Genomic DNA, 19,464 nt, shown 5'->3' on the forward strand with positions numbered 1-19,464 from the left:
GCAGCTCCCCCAGGTGCACACACCTGAGAATCAGCACAGCAGGCCCATCCCCCAGAAGAGCAGCTAGAAGGACAGGGGAAAAACAAGCTATTGACCAAGCAGCACTGGAAAGTTCCAAGGGAAGTCGAGGGATTTACAGTATATACAATCAGAGGATATTCCCCCTTGTTTTTTGTTTTCTGTTTGCTTCCCCCCCCTTTTTCTTCTTCTTCTTCTTCTTCTTCTTCTTCTTCTTTTCTTCTTCTTCTTCTTCTTCTTCTTCTTCTTCTTCTTCTTTTAATCTCTCTTTTTCTCCTTTTTTCACTACTTGTTTTTGGCCACTCTGCACTGAGCAAAATGACTAGAAGGAAAAACTCACCTCAAAAGAAAGAATCATAAACAGTTCTCTCTCACACAGAGTTACAAAATTTGGATTACAATTCAATGTCAGAAAGCCAATTCAGAAACACTATTATAAAGCTACTAGGTGGCTCTAGAAAAAAGCATAAAGGATTCAAGAGACTTCATGACCGCAGAATTTAGATCTAATCAGACCGAAATTAAAAATCAATTAAATGAGATGCAATCCAAACTGGAGGTCCTAACGACAAGGGTTAATAAGGTAGAACGAGTGACATAGAAGACAAGTTGATGGCAAGGAGGGAAACTGAGTAAAAAAGAGAAAAACAATTAAAAGATCATGAGGATAGGTTAAGGGAAATAAATGACAGCCTCAGACGGAAAAATCTACATTTAATTGGGGCTCCCAAGGGTGCCGAAAGGGACAGAGGTCCAGAATATGTATTTGAACAAATCATAGCTGAGAACTTTCCTAACTTGGGAAAGGAAACAGGCATTCAGATCCAGGAAATAGAGAGATCCCCCTCTAAAATCAATAAAAACCATTCAACACCTCGACATTTAATAGTGAAACTTGCAAATTCCAAAGATAAAGAGAAGATCCTTAAAGCACCAAGAGACAAGAAATCTGTAACTTTTATAGGGAGAAATATTAGATTAACAGCAGACCTCTCCACAGAGACCTGGCAGGCCAGAAAGGGCTGGCAGGATATATTTAGGGTCCTAAATTAGAAGAACATGCAGCCAAGAATACTTTATCCAGCAAGGCTCTCATTCAGAATAGAAGGAGAGATAAAGAGCTTCCAAGATAGGCAGAAACTGAAAGAATATGTGACCTCCAAACCAGCTCTGCAAGAAATACTAAGGGGGACTCTGTAATAGAAAGAGGAAGTCCAAGGAAACTCCACAAAAACAGAGACTGAATAGGTATCATGATGACACTAAATTCATATCTTTCAATAGTAACTCTGAACGTGAATGGGCTTAATGACCCCATCAAAAGGCGCAGGGTTTCAGACTGGATAAAAAAGCAAGACTCATCTCTTTGCTGTCTCCAAGAGACTCATTTTAGACCTAAGGACACCTACAGGCTGAAAATAAAAGGTTGGAGAACCATTTACCATTCAAATGGTCCTCAAAAGAAAGCAGGGGTAGCCATCCATACGTCAGATAAATTAAAGTTTATCCCGAAGACTGTAGTAAGAGATGAAGAGGGACACTATATCATATTTAAAGCATCTATCCAACAAGAGAGCCTAACAATCATGAATATTTATGCCCTGAATGTGGGAGCTGCCAAGTGTATCAATCAATTAATAACCAAAGTTAAGACATACTTAGATAATAATACACTTATACTTGCTGACTTGAATGTAGCACTTTCTACAATTGACAGATATTCTAAGCACAACATCTCCAAAGAAACAAGAGCTTTAAATGCTACACTGGACCAGATGGATTTCACAGATACTTACAGAATTTTACATCCAAATGCAACTGAATATACATTCTTCTTAAGTGCACATGGAACTTTCTCCAGAATAGACCACATACTGGGTCACAAATCAGGTCTTAACCGATACCAAAAGATTGGGATCATCCCTTGCATATTTTCAGACCATAATGCTTTGAAATTAGAACTAAATCACAAGAAGAAGTTTGGAAGGATTTCAAGCACGTGGAGGTTAAGGACCATCCTGCTAAAGGATGAAAGGGTCAACCAGGAAATTAGGGAAGAATTAAAAAGATTCATGGAAACTAATGAGAATGAAGACACAACCATTCAAAATCTTTGGATACAACAAAAGCAGTCCTGAAGGGGAAATACATCACAGTGCAAGCATCCATCCAAAAACTGGAAAGAACTCAAATACAAAAGCTAACCTTGCACCTAAAGGGGCTGGAGAAAAAACAGCAAATAGATCCTACACCAGCAGAAGAAGAGAATTAATAAAGATTCGAGGAGAACTCAATGAAATACAGACCAGAAGAACTGTGGAACAGATTAACAAAACCAGGAGTTGGTTCTTTGAAAGAATTAGTAAGATAGATAAACCATTAGCCAGCCTCATTAAAAAGAAGAGAGAAAGACTCAAATTAATAAAATCATGAATGAGAAAGGAGAGATCACCAACAATACCAAGGAAATACAATCGATCTTAAAAACTTATTATGAGCAGCTTTACGCCAATAAATTAGGCAATCTAGAAGAAATGGACATATTTCTGGAAAACCACAAACTACCAAAACTGGGTCAGGAAGAAATAGAAAACCTGAACAGGCCAATAACCAGGGAGGAAATTGAAGCAGTCATCAAAAACCTCCCAAGACACAAAAGTCCAGGGTCAGATGGCTTCTCAGGGGAATTCTATCAAATGCTTAAAGAAGAAAGAATACCTATTCTACTAAAGCTCTTTGGAAAGATAAAAAGAGATGGAATACTTCCAAACTCGTTCTATGAGGCCAGCATCACCTTAATTCCAAAACCAGACAAAGACCCCACCAAAAAGGAGAATTACAGACCAAATCCCTGATGAACATGGATGCAAAAATTCTCAACAAGAAACTAGCCAATAGGATCCAACAATACATTAAGAAAATTATTCACCATGACCAAGTAGGATTTATCCCTGGGACACGAGGCTGGTTCAACACTCATAAAACAATCAATGTGATTCATCATATCAGCAAGAGAAAAACCAAGAACCATATGATCCTCTCATTAGATGCAGAGAAAGCATTTGACAAAATAAAGCATCTATTCCTGATCAAAACTCTTGAGAGTGTAGGGATAGAGGGAACATTCCTCAGCATCTTAAAAGCCATCTACTAAAAGCCCACAGCAAATATAATTCTCAATGGGGAAACACTGGGGGCCTTTTCCCTAATATCAGGAACACAACAAGGGTGCCCACTCTCACCACTGCTATTCATCATATTACTAGAAGTTCTAGCCTCAGCAATCAGGCAACAAAAAGAAATAAAAGGCATTCAAATTGGCAAAGAAGAAGTCAAACTCTCCCTCTTCACAGATGACATGATACTGTACATAGAAAACCCAAAAGACTCCACCTCAACATTGCTAGAACTCATACAGCAATTCGGCAGTGTGGTAGGATACAAAATCAATGCAGAAGTCAGTAGCATTTCTATACACTAACAATGAGACTGCAGAAAGAGAAATTAAGGAGTCAATCCCATTTACAATTGCACCCAAAAGCATAAGATACCTAGGAATAAACCTAACCAAAGAGGTAAAGGATCTATACCCTATAAACTACAGAACACTTCTGAAAGAAATTGAGGAAGACACAAAGAGATGGAAAAATATTCCATGCTCATGGAGTGGAAGAATTAACAGTGTGAAAATGTCAATGTTACCCAGGGCAATTTACACATTTAATGCAATCTCTATCAAAATACCATGGACTTTCTTCAGAGAGTTGGAACAAATCATCTTAAGATTTCTGTGGAATCAGAAAAGACCCCGAATAGCCAGAGGAATATTAAAAAAGAAAACCATAGCTGGGGGTATCACAATGCCAGATTTCAGGTTGTACTACAAAGCTGTGCTCATCAAGACAGTGTGGTACTGGCACAAAAACAGACACATAGATCAATGGAACAGAATAGAGAATCCAGAAGTGGACCCTCAACTTTATGGTCAACTAATATTCAACAAAGCAGAAAAGACTATTCACTGGAAAAAAAGACAGTCTCCTCAATAAATGGTGTTGGGAAAGTTGGACATCCACATGCAGAAGAATGAAACTAGACCACTCTCTTGCACCATACACAAAGATAAACTCAAAATGGATGAAAGATCTAAATGTGAGACAAGATTCCATCAAAATCCTAGAGGAGAACACAGGCAACACCCTTTTTGAGCTTGGCCACAGTAACTTCTTGCAGAATACATCCATGAAGGCAAGAGAAACAAAAGCAAAAAATGAATTATTGGGACTTCATCAAGGTAAGAAGCTTCTGCACAGCAAAAGAAACAGTCAACAAAACTAAAAGACAACCTACAGAATGGGAGAAGATATTTGCAAATGACCTATCAGATAAAGGGCTAGTTTCCAAGATCTATAAAGAACTTATTAAAATTTTTTTTAATTTTTATTTACTTATGATAGTCACAGAGAGAGAGAGAGAGAGAGGCAGAGACACAGGCAGAGGGAGAAGCAGGCTCCATGCACCAGGAGCCCGATGTGGGATTCGATTCCAAGTCTCCAGGATCGCGCCCTAGGCCAAATGCAGGCGCCAAACCGCTGCGCCACCCAGGGATCCCTATAAAGAACTTATTAAACTCAACAGCAAAGAAACAAACAATCCAGTCATGAAATGGGCAAAAGACATGAACAGAGATCTCACAGAGGAAGACATAGACATGGCCAACATGCACATGAGAAAATGCTCTGCATCACTTGCCATCAGGGAAATACAAATCCAAACCACCATGAGATATCACTTCACCCCAGTCAGAATGGTGAAAATTAACAAGACAGGAAACAACAAATGTTGGAGAGGATGTGAAGAAAGGGGAATCCTCTTGCACTGTTGGTGGGAATGTGAACTGGTGCAGCCACTCTGGAAAACTGTGTGGAGGTTCCTCAAAGAGTTAAAAATAGACCTGCCCTACGATCCAGCAATTGCACTGCTGGGGGTTTACCCCAAAGATACAGATGCAGTGAAACGCCGGGACACCTGCACCCCGATGTTTCTAGCAGCAATGTCCACAATAGCCAAACTGTGGAAGGAGCCTCGGTGTCCATCGAAAGATGAATGGATAAAGAAGATGTGGTCTATATATACAATGGAATATTACTCAGCCATTAGAAATGACAAATACCCACCATTTGCCTTGACGTGGATGGAACTGGAGGGTATTATGCTGAGTGAAGTAAGTCAATCGGAGAAGGACAAACATTATATGGTCTCATTCATTTGGGGAATATAAAAAATAGTGAAAGGGAATAAAGGGGAAAGGAGAAAAAATGAATGGGAAATATCAGAGAGGGAGACAGAACATGAGAGACTCCTAACTCCGGGAAACGAACAAGGGGTGGGGGTGACTGGGTGACGGGCACTGAGGGGGGCACTTGATGGGATGAGCACTGGGTATTATGCTATATATTGGCAAATTGAACTCCAATAAAAAGTAATTTCAAAAAAAAAAGAAAGGGGGGACACACAGGAAAAAGGAGAGGAGCTCTGTGCAGGGGAAGCTGATGCCCAGGTGGTTACTTGTATGTCGACAGGACCCTGAACTGACTCGATGGCATCATTGGGAGCTACTCTCAACTGTGGTCAGGTCTTATCTTCTGGGAAAGTTTGATACTTTACTCCTTAAAGCTGGTGGTCTACAAGTCTCAAGGAAAGTAGATTAGCTCTGCTATAGGTCAAGGGATTTAAGTCAGCAAGCCAGATTACAGACAAGCTTGAAGCAAGACTCAGTGAGGGAGCTGTTACAGTAGAAGTTCATGAAATGCTTCTCTGTGACATCTGTTTTCTCCAGGAAATAGCTTTGAGATAGGTAAGGAGGTAGTGGAGATGTGAGAAAAGTTAGAAAAGAATGAAATACTTTAGTAGATGAGTGAGCAAGTGAATGAATTAGGAAAAAATCTTTTCTGATCTGAACAATTCAGTGATGAAGGAGGTAATTTAGAAACATGGATCAATTTAGTCTGAGATTATTTTTAAATTATCTTGAAAGTTTAATGAAAGCTAAGCAACTTTTCCTCGAAATATGCATATTTAATTTTTTGTGCTTTTGGAACAGTCTCTGAATCTTGCTTATGCTTGGAATTTTAGGGGCTTCATTGATCTGTAAAAATCATGAGGCTGGTAGTTGTGTTGGTTGGAGTTAGGCAGAAGAGACCTTGCAAATAGAGAAAATGATATGTAGACCCTTAAAGTCATCCAAAGGTGAAACCCTAAGATTTAGAGTACAGTAGTGGTAATGAGAAAGGAAAGGAGTGATAGTGAGAGCTTACGTAGCAGGCACTTCCCTACTGTCTTCATATTGTTACATCATATCATATATTCAAGTCACTTTTGAGATGAAGAAGCAGAAATATGAAGTGGATAACAAAAGCCACGACCCTAGAAACTCTTGAAGAAATGTTCTATGCAGTCCCCTAGTGAGTCTTATTAAGACTCCAGAAAAACTATGTGACTTTCTCCAGGTAATAAAATTATTTGGTGGCAGAGCAGGGAATAAGGCTCAGAAGCTTTCTGCATCTCACTCTCTTTCATACCTGGTACTGAAATTGTCAAAATTCAATGCATTCTACACAGATTCCTTTGACATTTACCCCAGTCTCAGTCCCATCTCTGCAGAGCCTGCCCTGCCCTCCTGGTATCTCAGAGGCCAGCCTGTTAAGAAGCCAGAGTACTCATTGCAGCGTCAGGCTTTTCCAAACAGTGCTCTGCTTCTCTCCTTATGCCTAGGAAGCATGGAAGACCCCAGACCCCACTCTGTTTCAGCAGAGATTCTGGATGGCAGCCTTTCCCATCTCACTCCCTCCATAGGGATGGGCAATGTCTGCTTGTGTGTCCCATTCTGCTCGGTCTCCTGTGTCCTCAACTTTCCTTATCTCTTGATTTCTGAAGCCTTAGCCTAGAAATCCAGTTTCAGCTAACTCATGCCCCACTCTTTGTTGACCCTTTCCAGGAGCTTCCCTGTGGTTTTCCTTACTTCATGTGGAACAGAAGGATGATTTGGTAGTACCTCAAATGGGCCTTGTCTGTGAACGTTGCTCTTGCCCCCCTTTTCCCTCCCACATCCCATTTCTCTCTATGGAACTCCATCTCTGTCTGCAATTGGGCAGAATTTGCAAAGGGTCACAAAGGTTTTATTTGTGAGTGCGGGTCCCCTTCTGAACAGCCCGAACTATTTCCTACCGGTGATATTCTCACTTCCCATTTGTTCCCTCCTCCTAGTTTATTTTCTCTTTGCTCCCTGCATGCTCTTTATCACTATATATAGTGCTCTCCTGTGAGTTACTAGAAAAGAAATCTCTAAGGGGTCTGGGTTTTGATATATTTCAAAAAATAGAAAATACCTACCAATTAACCCATCAACCGATTGTGTCTGTAACAATATGAATAACTTTTTTTAGTGGCAATCTCTAAAATGACCATCTCTAAAGAAGTTGCTTCTTGATTTACATATGACATGAATTTAAAAGGTCTTGTTTTAGTGTGTTATACAACATTCATCTCAGTGCTTTGGTCATTGAGTGAGGTCCTTTCTGTGGCCTTGACACTTGTGCCTGACTTCAAAAAAGAGGAACTTTCATTTTTATCTTGACTTACATTTACAAATTCATATGTAATGCACAATTAGCAATACATTATCCCTTTGCAATTTGAATTACATTTTAAGGTGCCTGCAATATAAGAGCTAATTAGCAAAAACAAAAAAAAAACACCTTATGTTTGGTTTACTCTGTAATAGATAATGTTTGAAATATTAACTGCTGTGTTAGTATTTTGTACGCCATTTATTAAATTTGGCACCTCATCAGGGGAGGCAGAATAGTGGCACCTGAGGATGTCCATCCCTTTATCTCTGAAATTTATGAGTATGTTAGCTTACAAAGTAAGAGACTTTGCAGATGTGATTAATTTAAAGGTCCTAAAATAAGAAGATTATCCTGGATTATTCAAGTATCCCAGTGTAAACACAAGGGTTCCTTAAAGAGTGAAGTGGACGGTCTGTAGAGCCCAAGAAGGAGATGTGACAATATAGAGATTGGAGAGATGCTGATGCTTAGAGTAGATCAGGAATCAGAGAATGCAGGATGTTTCTGGAAGCTGGAAAAGGCAAGGAAAAAATTCTCTGCTAGAGTTTCAGAGGGATTATAGCCCTGCCTATATCTTGATAGCAGCCTCATCAGACTAAGTTTTTGGATTTTTGTCCTCCAGACCCATGAAATAATAAATCTATGTTGTTTTAAGCCCGGAGGCTTATGGAAACTCACTACAGCAGCAATAGATATAGATTATCAATACAATTGTCCTCCAATTACAATAAAACTCAAGTCTGGCCTCCATTGTTTTAGGGTAGATTGTTATAACCACTGAAATTAAAATTTTCTTTGAATTTTATAGTATAATCCCAGGGGAAAAGCAGGTGTCAAAACCTGAATTTGCTGAGGTAAACCCGAATTGACTAAGATGATAATAAATTGAGATTTTTAAAAAATATTAAAGATAATAAGTGCTTGAGGTACAAATTAATTTCAGTTATAAAAATAGTCATATTCTTATACATCTGAGTTCAAAATTTGACTAAGATTAATGTCCTCTAAAATTATATTAGAAATCATTCTTTATAGACCTGAAAGGAATATTTATTTCTTCCTTTGCCTTCAGTCAATACATACAAAATCTACCAATGACATAGTATTACAAGGATCTTTCCAATCCAAAATGGTAGACTGAGCCCATGAATGTGTCTCCTTATTCCCCAAGTATCATTCACCTAATGGGAAGAGTAAGGAAATATTATTTCATGTAACAAAGAATTAAAAGGGAGCCATGAGTGGTCAAGAGATTGCAATATATTTTGAGGGGAAGATGGGCAGTTCATTTAAGAGTGGATCCATGGAACAACTATGGGAGACTAAATACTGACAGTCTGTGGCTGATGACTTATCCTACAGAAAAGCTCGGATGTACTTGCATTATGACAAGTCCAATAACTATTGTTTTCATGTAGAAATTCTTCGCCCGCATTTATTAGAAAACTTGTACACTTCAGCAATTATAGAAAAAGTCAGCTGAGAAATTGAGAATGCAAGAACTAAAGTTTAACAATCTACATAGAAATATTCCTTGTTGAAAGAATTCACTTGTATTAGCTAGGGCTGTCATAACAAAGTACTGTAGACTAATGATTTAAATAACAGAAATTAAATGCCTCACAGTTCTAAAGGCTAGAGTCTAAAATCGAGGTGTCAGCAGAGTAGTTCCTTTCGAGGCTTTTCTCCTTGAATTGTAGATGGCAATTTTCTCTGTGTCTTCACGTGGTCTTTCCTCTGTCACACATGTCTGTGTCCAAATTTCCTCTTCTTATAAGAATACATACGGGATCAGGATATATGGGATTAAGACCCTCCCTAATGATCTCGATTTTAATTTATTTACCTCTTCAAAGACCCTATCTCCAAATGTGGTCATATTTTGTGGTACCTGGGAGTTAGGACTGCAACATATGGATTTTAGGAGGACTTTATTCAGCCCAAGATGCCATTGAGGTCAAGTCAAAAGCAAGAACAGGAAATGCTGATACATGGAGTTCACTTCTTTTAATGTGTCTTGTTATCAAATGTTTATATTAGAAATAAAAATGTTTTACTGAAATATATATTTTTGTCACAATGTATCAGCATAAAATAACTAATTGTGCAGTTATGTTATTTTTTGTTATAGAAAATCTCTGAAACTTTTGGTATGATCAGAAAAATTGTCACCTTTATTATGACTTTCATCATTTTAGAAATATGTAAATAATTGTTATAAAAAAACAATTTATAATTTTGGGAATTCCTGAGAATTTCTGGCAATGTTGATTAATCTTTCCTGAATATCAAACATTAATATTTTTCAGGAATTTGAGAATGTTACAATCAAGGGCAAGATTCTAGAAGAGCTTAATATAGGGACATAGATAGATTTATATACAAGATTGTTGCCTTCCCTTGCTTGTTAGAGAAAGCTGAAACCCCTAGAAGCCCCAAGGCATAAAAATTAGAGTTATTCTCTAAAGAAATGGGGGGAAAAAACTACCCAAGAACTAGCACGGCTAGTGTGAGAGTTGATGCCCCAGAATTAAGCTTTCTTTCATTTAGGCTCATCTGAGTAATATCAGGCTCTCTCCTTGCTCAGAATTGAAAGAAGCCTGCCTTCAATTAAATTCATCCACATACAATGATTATTCAAGTAGAACTTAAGTTAATGGTGGCAGGTGCTATTATAAATGCTGATTATGAGTGAAAACCCAAAGATCTCCAAATATTTGAGGAAAACTTGAAGAAGGAAAGACCAAATTCCAAAGAGAGAGAGAGAGAGTGGGAGCGAGAGAGAATAGGATGAAAAAGGCATGTCAAGGAAGAAAAGATAAAATCTAAGAGATAACTAAGAAAAATTGCATATAAAAAACAAGAACTTGATGTTGGAATAGAGAGAAGAAAAAAAATCTCTTGAACTTTAAAGCTGCCCAAATGCAAATAAAATTCAACAGAAGAGTGTTATGTCAAAATCATAAAATCACCTAAAATATTACAGATAAATTTAGAAATAAAAAATGATAATCAATTGATAATCAATTGATCAATAATCAGTACATGAAGTCTTGCATCTAAGCAGAAGTTTCAGGAAAAGAAAATGAAGAAAAAAGGTGGGAGAAAATATTCAAAGAAATATCACAGGGATCTTTTTTACCTTCCCAATATTGGATTTCACATGGGGTCTGAAAAACAGCCTCAAAGATTCATCAGTGAATCCATATTGGGTACCATGGAAACTATCCGAGAATTAATTTGTTGAATTTGTCAACTTAGGACTACATGCTTTTGTGAGGGCATCAAATGTTCCTGAGAGTGAGTTACAAATATGGCAAATGAACTCTTACAATGTTTCTAAATATCCTAAGCATGTTTATATTTACAACTTCCAGTGGAGGTAGGGGATACATTCCAAATGTTCTGTTTTCTAACAACTCTATAAAAATTAAAGTGAATCTATTCAGTATAGCAAGCAAAGTTACATCTTTTGTTAGTTTTAATGTAAAAATCTCTATGTATTACTATTAATATAGTAATACTACCATACATACACTCTTTCTCATTTTTAGAAACAGAAACTCTATTCTATAGGATATCACAAAAATAGAGACTAAGAATTCTATAATAATATCTGTGCATTCTTGAGAATCCTTGGAGGTGCAAACTTAATCTAAATTTCAGAAAAACGTACTATAATTATTTATTTGCCTCTGGTTTGGTATTCCAAACTCAAATGGTACTCTCCTCTGGTTAACTGGTCACAGTTACACCTGTTTGAAAGAAGAGAGCTGGAAAGACACATTAAAAGCATCTCCCTTTTCACAGTCTATTGAACAGCTTTCTCTCCCTATTAGAAGGAAAACATTTCCTTCGTCCTTCTCTATTGCTTTATGTAATTGCAAGTCTCTTACAAGATGCGTCTCCTTTCACACTTGAACTTTTCAAATTTTTTTACCCCCTCACAATTGTGCTCTTTCCTTTATCTCTTCCTTGGAAACTCGCCCTGGTTTCATAATTTGCTTTTTTCTCCTTTGCTTGTCTGTTCTCTATAGAGTTGTGGGTTCAATCACTAGGGCATCTTGCTCAGCTCCTTGCCTTCCCCACATATTAACCTCATTAGTTCCAAATTTCTCTTTGTCTCTTAGATTTTCTTTTCATTAGGACGTAGACACACAGGTGATACTTTTAAAGACATATTTTGTAATTTACAGTATGTTTATCTGTTTTATTCAAAAACAGAATCTTTGAGCTGGAATTTGCCATTTCCTATAAGGTTAGATTTTACTACTAGAGCATAATGATTTATGCCATTATTCTCTTTTTTTTCCCCACTGAGTTCCTTTTTACTACAAAATGTAATACATATATGTTCCCTGATAGTGAGTTATGAATATAGCAAACAAACTCTTACCAGATTTCTAAATATTTTAAGCATGTTTATGTTTACAACTCCAAGTGCTGGGCGGGGGGAGTGGATCCAAATGTTTTATTTTCTAATAACTCTATAAAAATTAAAGTGAATCTTTCAGTCTAGCAAGCAAAGTTACATCTTTTCTTTTATTGGTTTTAATGTTAAAAACCCCATGTATTACTATTAATATATTAATATAACTATATATATTTTTAAATTTTTATTTATTTATTCATGAGAGACACACAGAGAGAGACAGAGACAAAGGCAGAGGGAGCAGGCTCCCTGTGGGAAGCCTGATACAGGACTGGATCCCAGGACCCTGGGATCACGACCTGAGCTGAAGGCAGACGCTCAACCACTAAGCTACCCAGGTGCCCCAATATAACTATATTAATAGTAATTCTACCACACACACACACTGTTTCTGGGTTTTAGAAACAGAAACTCTATTCTTTGGGATATCACAAAAATAGAGACTAAGAATTATATAATAATATCTATGAATTCTTGACAATCTTTGGAGGTGCGAATATTAGTCAATCTAGATTTGAGAAAAACATATATTGTAATGTATATATATATACTATACAAGAATGTATAGAATATGCTATGTGTATATATATATATAAGAATATGAATAAGATGAAAATATTTTTTGGTATAGGTTTTTATTTTATGCCATTATTCTTTTTTTTTAATGCTATTATTCTTGATGTTTACTCAGAGATGTTTTTCCCTTATCTTTAGCCATATTCCTGTAGACTTGGTAGTGACTAATAAGATAGAGGTTTGGAGCAACAGATACATTTAAAAAAAAGAGAATTTATCATTGAAGGGTAAATTTAAAATTGTGTGCAGATAGTAAAGATAAGATTAATGGAGTAAAACTGAGAAAATTCCCTATTTTAAGGTGTTAGCTCTTGTTAAGCAGCTGCTTAGAAGGGTGTTGGCCTGAAAATGTAAAGGCAAGAGGTAAATCAAAGGCGATAGCAAACACTGAATTCAATGTAGAGGCTGGTGTAATAATGTTATTTTAAAATGTTACAATGATGGACGCCTGGGTGGCTTAGTGGTTGAGCATCTGCCTTTGGCTCAGGGGTTCCGGGACTGAGTCCCACATCGGGCTCCCTGCATGGAGCCTGCTTCTCTCTCTGCCTATGTCTCTGCCTCTCTCTCGCAGTGTCTCTCATGAATAAATAAATAAATCTTTAAAAAAATAAATAAATAAAATGTTACAATGAGGGAGGCACTTGACAGGATGAACACTGGGTGTTATATGTTGGCAAATCGAACTCCAATAAAAAAAATAAAAATAAATAAATAAATAAATAAATAATAAAATCTTAAAAAATAAATAAAATGTTACGATGAGGCTGTATAATTATTTTATTTTATTATTTTTTATTTTTTAAAAAAGATTTTATTTATTTATTTATTTATTTATTTATTTTGAGACACACAGAGAGAGGCAGAGACATAGGCAGAGGGAGAAGCAGGCTCCATGTAGGGACTTGATCCCAGGGCTCCAGGATCACGTCCTGGGCCGAAGGCAGATGTTCAACCACTGAGCCACCAAGGTCCCCTGGGTCCATCTCTTTATTTAGGATTAATTTCTAGAAGTGGAAGCCTTGGGTCCAAGCCCAGAATATTGTGAATTTTAATTGATATTGCTAACTTAAACTCTAAAAAGGTTATATCAATTTACAAGGCAAAAAAATGCTATTTATCTGAATACCTAACAATCCACATCTTTGCTAACATGATGGGTAAAATGTGTTTTAATTTTCATTTTTTAATTCAGCGAAGTTTAATTTAGTTTCCATCTTCATAATTTTGGTTTCTAGCATTATCCATTTTCAATTCATTACATTCTTAATTTCTAATTTTAGCCATGTGCTGTTATTACTCTTTTTTATAAGGAACAGTCTATTCTTCTTACATCATAACATCCCATGGAATCTCACTGAAGATCTAAAACAGTTTTTAGAGGTCTCAGATACTTCTTCTTAACCTTTAAAAAGGTAAGTGTCCTACCTGCCTCTTTACTATCCCTATGGAATTATTAGAGTTCTCAACTTACTGATTTCCTGAGTGAACAGAACTTTTTCAGAAGTGTGATATAGATAGAGAAATCAAAGTTTCTATTTTGATCTAATTTTATTTTAATATTTGAGCCCTAGCTTTTCTGTTTTTAACCCATTTCTGAGTTTTGGACAAATCTGTCTAGTCCTATCTTTTGTAAGTCCTGGTTTCAACTCATGCTATTAGGGATTGTCTCTCTTTGGCTCTTGGTAGATATGCTACCCTAGGCAGGTGCTGGTCCTTGATGGGCAACACACAGTTATAGCAAGAAATGTTTCACAAATGATGTCTGATATGGTCTAGTTAAGATGAATAAAATCACACTGCTTAGAAAGAATTATCCATTGGCTTAGAGTCAACAAAAGTTTTTTTTTTCTAATATTAAAATATAGATAGAATTGTTTGCCGGGGGAGTAACTAACTTGAAATAAATCAAAAAATATCTTCACATTAATCGTTCTTATCATATACTTCAAATTTGTACTTAATGCCTTTCTCCTCCTGGACATCAGAAAGAACACCTGGGTATTCTGGTAGAAGTTTATATTTCTTCAAATCAATTTCTGGGAAAAATGTGTCACTTTCAAATTCATGCATAATCCTTGTCACAAATAGTCTAAGATGGCCTGGTTTGTTCATGGCTTCCTTATAAACAGAACTGCCTCCCGCTATCCAAACCATGTCCACTTTATTTGCTAATTCTGGTTGCTCAGTAAGTTTTAAAACATCATCCAGACTTTTGGCAAGAAAATGAGCTCCTTGTGGAGGTTCCTTGAGGTCTCTGCTGAGAATTATATTAATTCTGTCCTTTAAAGGTCGATTCTTCTCAGGAATAGAGAACCATGTCTTCCTACCCATAATCACCAAATTCTGTTTACCTGAGCAGCGACCAGGGCAGGTCCCCGTTCCTGCCGATGCCCATGTTCTGGGACACGGCGACGATGCAGTTCAGTGTGCACACCATGGCGCCGGCGGACTGTATAGTGATTTTAAAAATGAAATATGTTAAAAAAATGAAATATGTTAGTATTTGATTTTTAAAATCGAATGTCATTTACTAAATTGTGGGACATAATGGTCAAGTTATTTATAACTAGGAAACTAACAATGGCTAATTTTTATTGAAGTAATACTATTCAATTCAGGGAATTATAGGGGAAAAGGTAAATTTGAGTTTTTGCCAAGGTTCACACTTTCCTGGGGGAAGTAGTGCATAAGTATCTATGATAAAAGATGTATTGGAAGAAACAAGAAGGCAGACATAGCATATTTGTTCTCTGCTATGCTTAATGGGGTACTAACAGCAGGAGCTTGATGGAAAAGACTGTTTCTCACTGAATAATAACCAAGAGACCAATACCTTCTACATATTAGTTTGAATAAATGAGAAAATCAGTGCCATTAGTCACTGTGTGTTTAGGATAAGCAAAATTACTCTTCCTTGCGGCCATATTGTGAGAAGAAAAACATGATTCTAAAGAGACCCAGTGACGAACAAATAATGCATCTGAGCCTTCCTTAGGCTTTCCCAGTGCTGGAAAAGTGCTGGCCCATGAAAGTAAATGGCTTTGGAGTGTAAAGATGGATGTTTCTCTTTTCCATAACTTCTGATGTCTCTATATATCCTCACTGGGACCCAGGAACTCATTCTTGAGATTGACAATGAAGCATGCATTTATCACTATGAAAATCAAGTATCAGAGTAGAACTGGGAACAGAGCCCGTTACAGAACCATGAAGAAGTTCACACGAGAGCCACCTAAATGCCTGCTCCTAATTTGAACATGGGAAGTTGAAGCAAGGTTAGTAAGTACTTTATTTTTGCCTCCTGAAGGTTTTGAATTCCTATTAAAAAAAAAACTGGAGGCAAGCTTTCCCCATTGAATTAAGGAGTCATGAGGACATCAGTCTCATTGCCTAGAATGCACTAGAATAACTTTAGCTCTAGGACATTGAAATGAATGTTTAGGAACTGTACTGCACATCTACAACTACAGGCAGGTCAAGAAGCAAGATTAACTTTTCCAGGAATCAAACACTAAGAGTATAAAAGCAGGAGCCTGTTTGCATCAGGGCTCCTTCCCCAGGGTCATTGGGCAGCTCAGGAGCTGCCTGAGCCACAGATGGTGTTTGGTCTCTATAGGCATAGTGACCTTTCTCTGGTCCATTCGCTAGCACAGGGCCAGCATTTCCGTTTTGACAGGGGCTGAATAGTCTCCAGACCCTGCCTCGGCCTCAGTCAACAATTCACTCCTGCTCAGCACCGCATTGCAAAGATCAGTTGCTTACTGTTCTGACCCATAGATCAACTTAGAGACAGACATAGGTCTTCCTGGCTCCTGTTTAACTAAAACACAAAGAATATTGACTTTCAGCCTTTGTTTTTTCCTGAAACATAGCTACAAGGGTTCAAACAAATGGAACCTCTATTCTATGCTTAGTTTCCCACCTTTCTTTAGCTCTTTTAACTTAAAATGCCAGAAATGCTGACCAGGAAATCATAGAATATGATTTGGGGAAAAAGAAATTATCAGTGAAAGTACTTCATGTGTAAAATGTAATAATAATTCACGTTATTATAATTACCATAACATATAATTTGGTTCAAATCAGAAGGAATCCAATCTCAAATTCTAACTATGATTCAGAGCGTGGAAAATTGCTTGAGAATTTTATTCAACATGAGTCAATCCTGTTCTATCTCACCATAGTGAGCTCATTTTAATTCATAAATTATTATAAAAACCAAAGTTAAAATAAAGAAATTTTATAGGAAATACATGGTAAACAGAGCAATAAAAGTACTGCATATGCTTTACTGTAGTCAAAATCCAGTATTCTCACCAGTAGCATAGTACACCAAACCCCTATGAAATTCCAAATTTCCTATGCAAATAAAATAGAGTAGGAATTATTTAAATCTGTTATCCTATAAGTTTAGAATGGCACTTCTGTGGATATTGCTACTATAAAAATTTGTTTCTCTCTCCATCTTCTTATACATTTAAAGACGGTCTTCAAAAACAAAATAGAACAACAAAAATACATAATTTGTAATCCAGTAAGAGCAGAAATTAAAAGGATTTGGGGAAACTGCAGCAATAATTGGATTTTCACGGCTACTACACAGTCTTCCCTGTCTCTACTCTCTGAGGCTACTCAAGAATATAGAATTACATGAGATAGTTCCCATTATCTGTTGAACTAAAGGGGCTGTAGTCTACAAGCTACGGAACTGTAGCTGGATCTCCACAGCCAAGTAGTGGTGAGATTGAGGCAGGGCTCAGTTTGAGAGAGGAGCTTGTGGGAATGGGGAAATTTTGATGATCACTGCTCACCTAGTCCTGACTGCTCTGTGAGACAAATTAATCTTACTGCCTTCTGAGAGATGTCAGCAGTTTGAACTGAAAGGCTACCTTCTTACATAGAAGAGGATCAACCATTTCTTTCAAATTATCCTGCTCTGAGGGAACCTTAGGAACTTCTGGACTCCCACCAGACCCCTGTCATACTGAGAGGACACCTTGAAGGCCCTTCTAACCTCAACCTTTGCAGAAACAGAATCATTCTTTCCAGTTCATACTTTACTGACCCACCACTGCCTGAAGGAAACCATTAACTAGATCTACATAGTACTGAGAAAATCCAAACCTAAAACATTAATGTTTTCAAGTGACTTCAAAGGTCAGGTAGTTAAAATAAATATATGAGAATTCACATACTATTATAGTGTAGAGATCGGTGGAACTTTGATCTAATAGAAAGGGAATATGCTATAGAAAACAATTACATAATTTTTTAAAAAGTAGGTATACTGGCCAAGCACATCAAGTCTTTGGGTCAATTTTAGACCATAGGGTTAGTTTATAACTTTGGAATTTTGAATATGAAGAATCAGTACACAGCAACTTATTCTTATTCTTAAGGTATAATTAAAATTGAAGAAGGGAGTTTCAAGAAGGGAGATTTAGTTGAAAAATCAGAGTTAATGAAAGAAACAGGAGAGACCATGATTGGGGATCTCTAACAGGCATATAAATATCTAAAACATAATATAGGATTTTATCTTATTAAAACATAAGCCAGAGCCCAATGGAAAGGCCATAATATGGGTCTAGGACCCAATATTTGAAAGTTAGAAAATATCAGTAGAGGAAAATGAATAGTAAATAAGATGAACACCATTGGAAAGTGTTTGAGAGCCTCTAGGCCAAAGATTCAATCCAGAACCATGCATTGCATTTAGTTGTCATGTCTTTTTAATGTTCTTGAATCTGGAATAATTCCTTGATCTTTTTTGTCCTTCTTGATCTTGACATTTTTAAGAGAAGGAAAATTATTTTTGTAGAATTGTCCCCCAATTTGGTTTTGATATTTTTCACAATTATATTCAGGCATAAAATTTTGGCAGTGTTACTACAGGGGGCATATGAAACGATCGTAACAATAAAGAGAAGAAAAGATAAAAACCGGAGTGAAGGTAGTGACCATGGAAATAGGTAAAACATAAATCTTAAATATTAAAAATGGTAGAATTGACATAACTTGATAATTGAGAAAATGTAAGGTGGAAGGAATAAGATAGGGATAAATTCTGTAATAATAAATATCATGTATTGAATAATTACCATTTACAAAGGACACTGCTAAGTGCTCTACATATACCTTCTCATGTCATTGTGAAATGACAGTAGCTATTATTGCCAACCCAGTCGTATGGGGAAAAAAAAGAGAGACTGATGGAAATTAAGTAACTGGCATGAGAGCATATCACGTAGAAGAGAATTTGTAACCAGGCAAGCTCACTCCAGAGCCCTTGTTTTTATTTGCTGTGCTATACAAGTTATCAGTTTCTAACAGTGGTGAGTCAGGCTAATATATTAAGTATAGGATAAAGAGGAAAGTTTAAGGAGAAAGATCCTGATTCAAGCAATAAAAGGTTGAATTTGAGGTTTATAGGATATTCATGTGGAGATACATAGAAGCTCAGAAGAGATAACTGACCTCAAGTTATAAATTTTGGATTCATCAATTTATAAGAAAGAGACAATGCTATGAAAAATAGGGAGATACCACAGGAAGATTCAGACAGTGAAAGGGAAAATGCGGTGATATGACTCTGGAGAACACCAGCTTTGAAAGGACTGCCAGAGGAAGGAGGTTAAATGTAATTTTCCCCACTTTTCACATTGAAGTAAAATAGAAGTAGGGAAATACACACATCATTAAGTTTTCATGAAGTGCATGCTCTCAGATAATAGCACTAAGATCAAGCAGCAGTTTACCAGTACCCCACCAGCCCTATTTGAGGTAATACACCCAGAGTAACCACTG

At 36.8% G+C, this 19,464-nt stretch overlaps 1 pseudogene; it reads right to left on the reverse strand.

Moving 5' to 3' along the window:
• Positions 1-14,579: 14,579 nt before the first annotated feature.
• Positions 14,580-15,094, reverse strand: LOC129500633 (dihydrofolate reductase-like; annotated as a pseudogene).
• Between the last annotated feature and the right edge of the window lie 4,370 nt (positions 15,095-19,464).

This window comes from Nyctereutes procyonoides, unplaced genomic scaffold, assembly GCF_905146905.1.
Source record: "Nyctereutes procyonoides isolate TBG_1078 unplaced genomic scaffold, NYPRO_anot_genome, whole genome shotgun sequence".
NCBI classification, from domain to species: domain Eukaryota; kingdom Metazoa; phylum Chordata; class Mammalia; order Carnivora; family Canidae; genus Nyctereutes; species Nyctereutes procyonoides.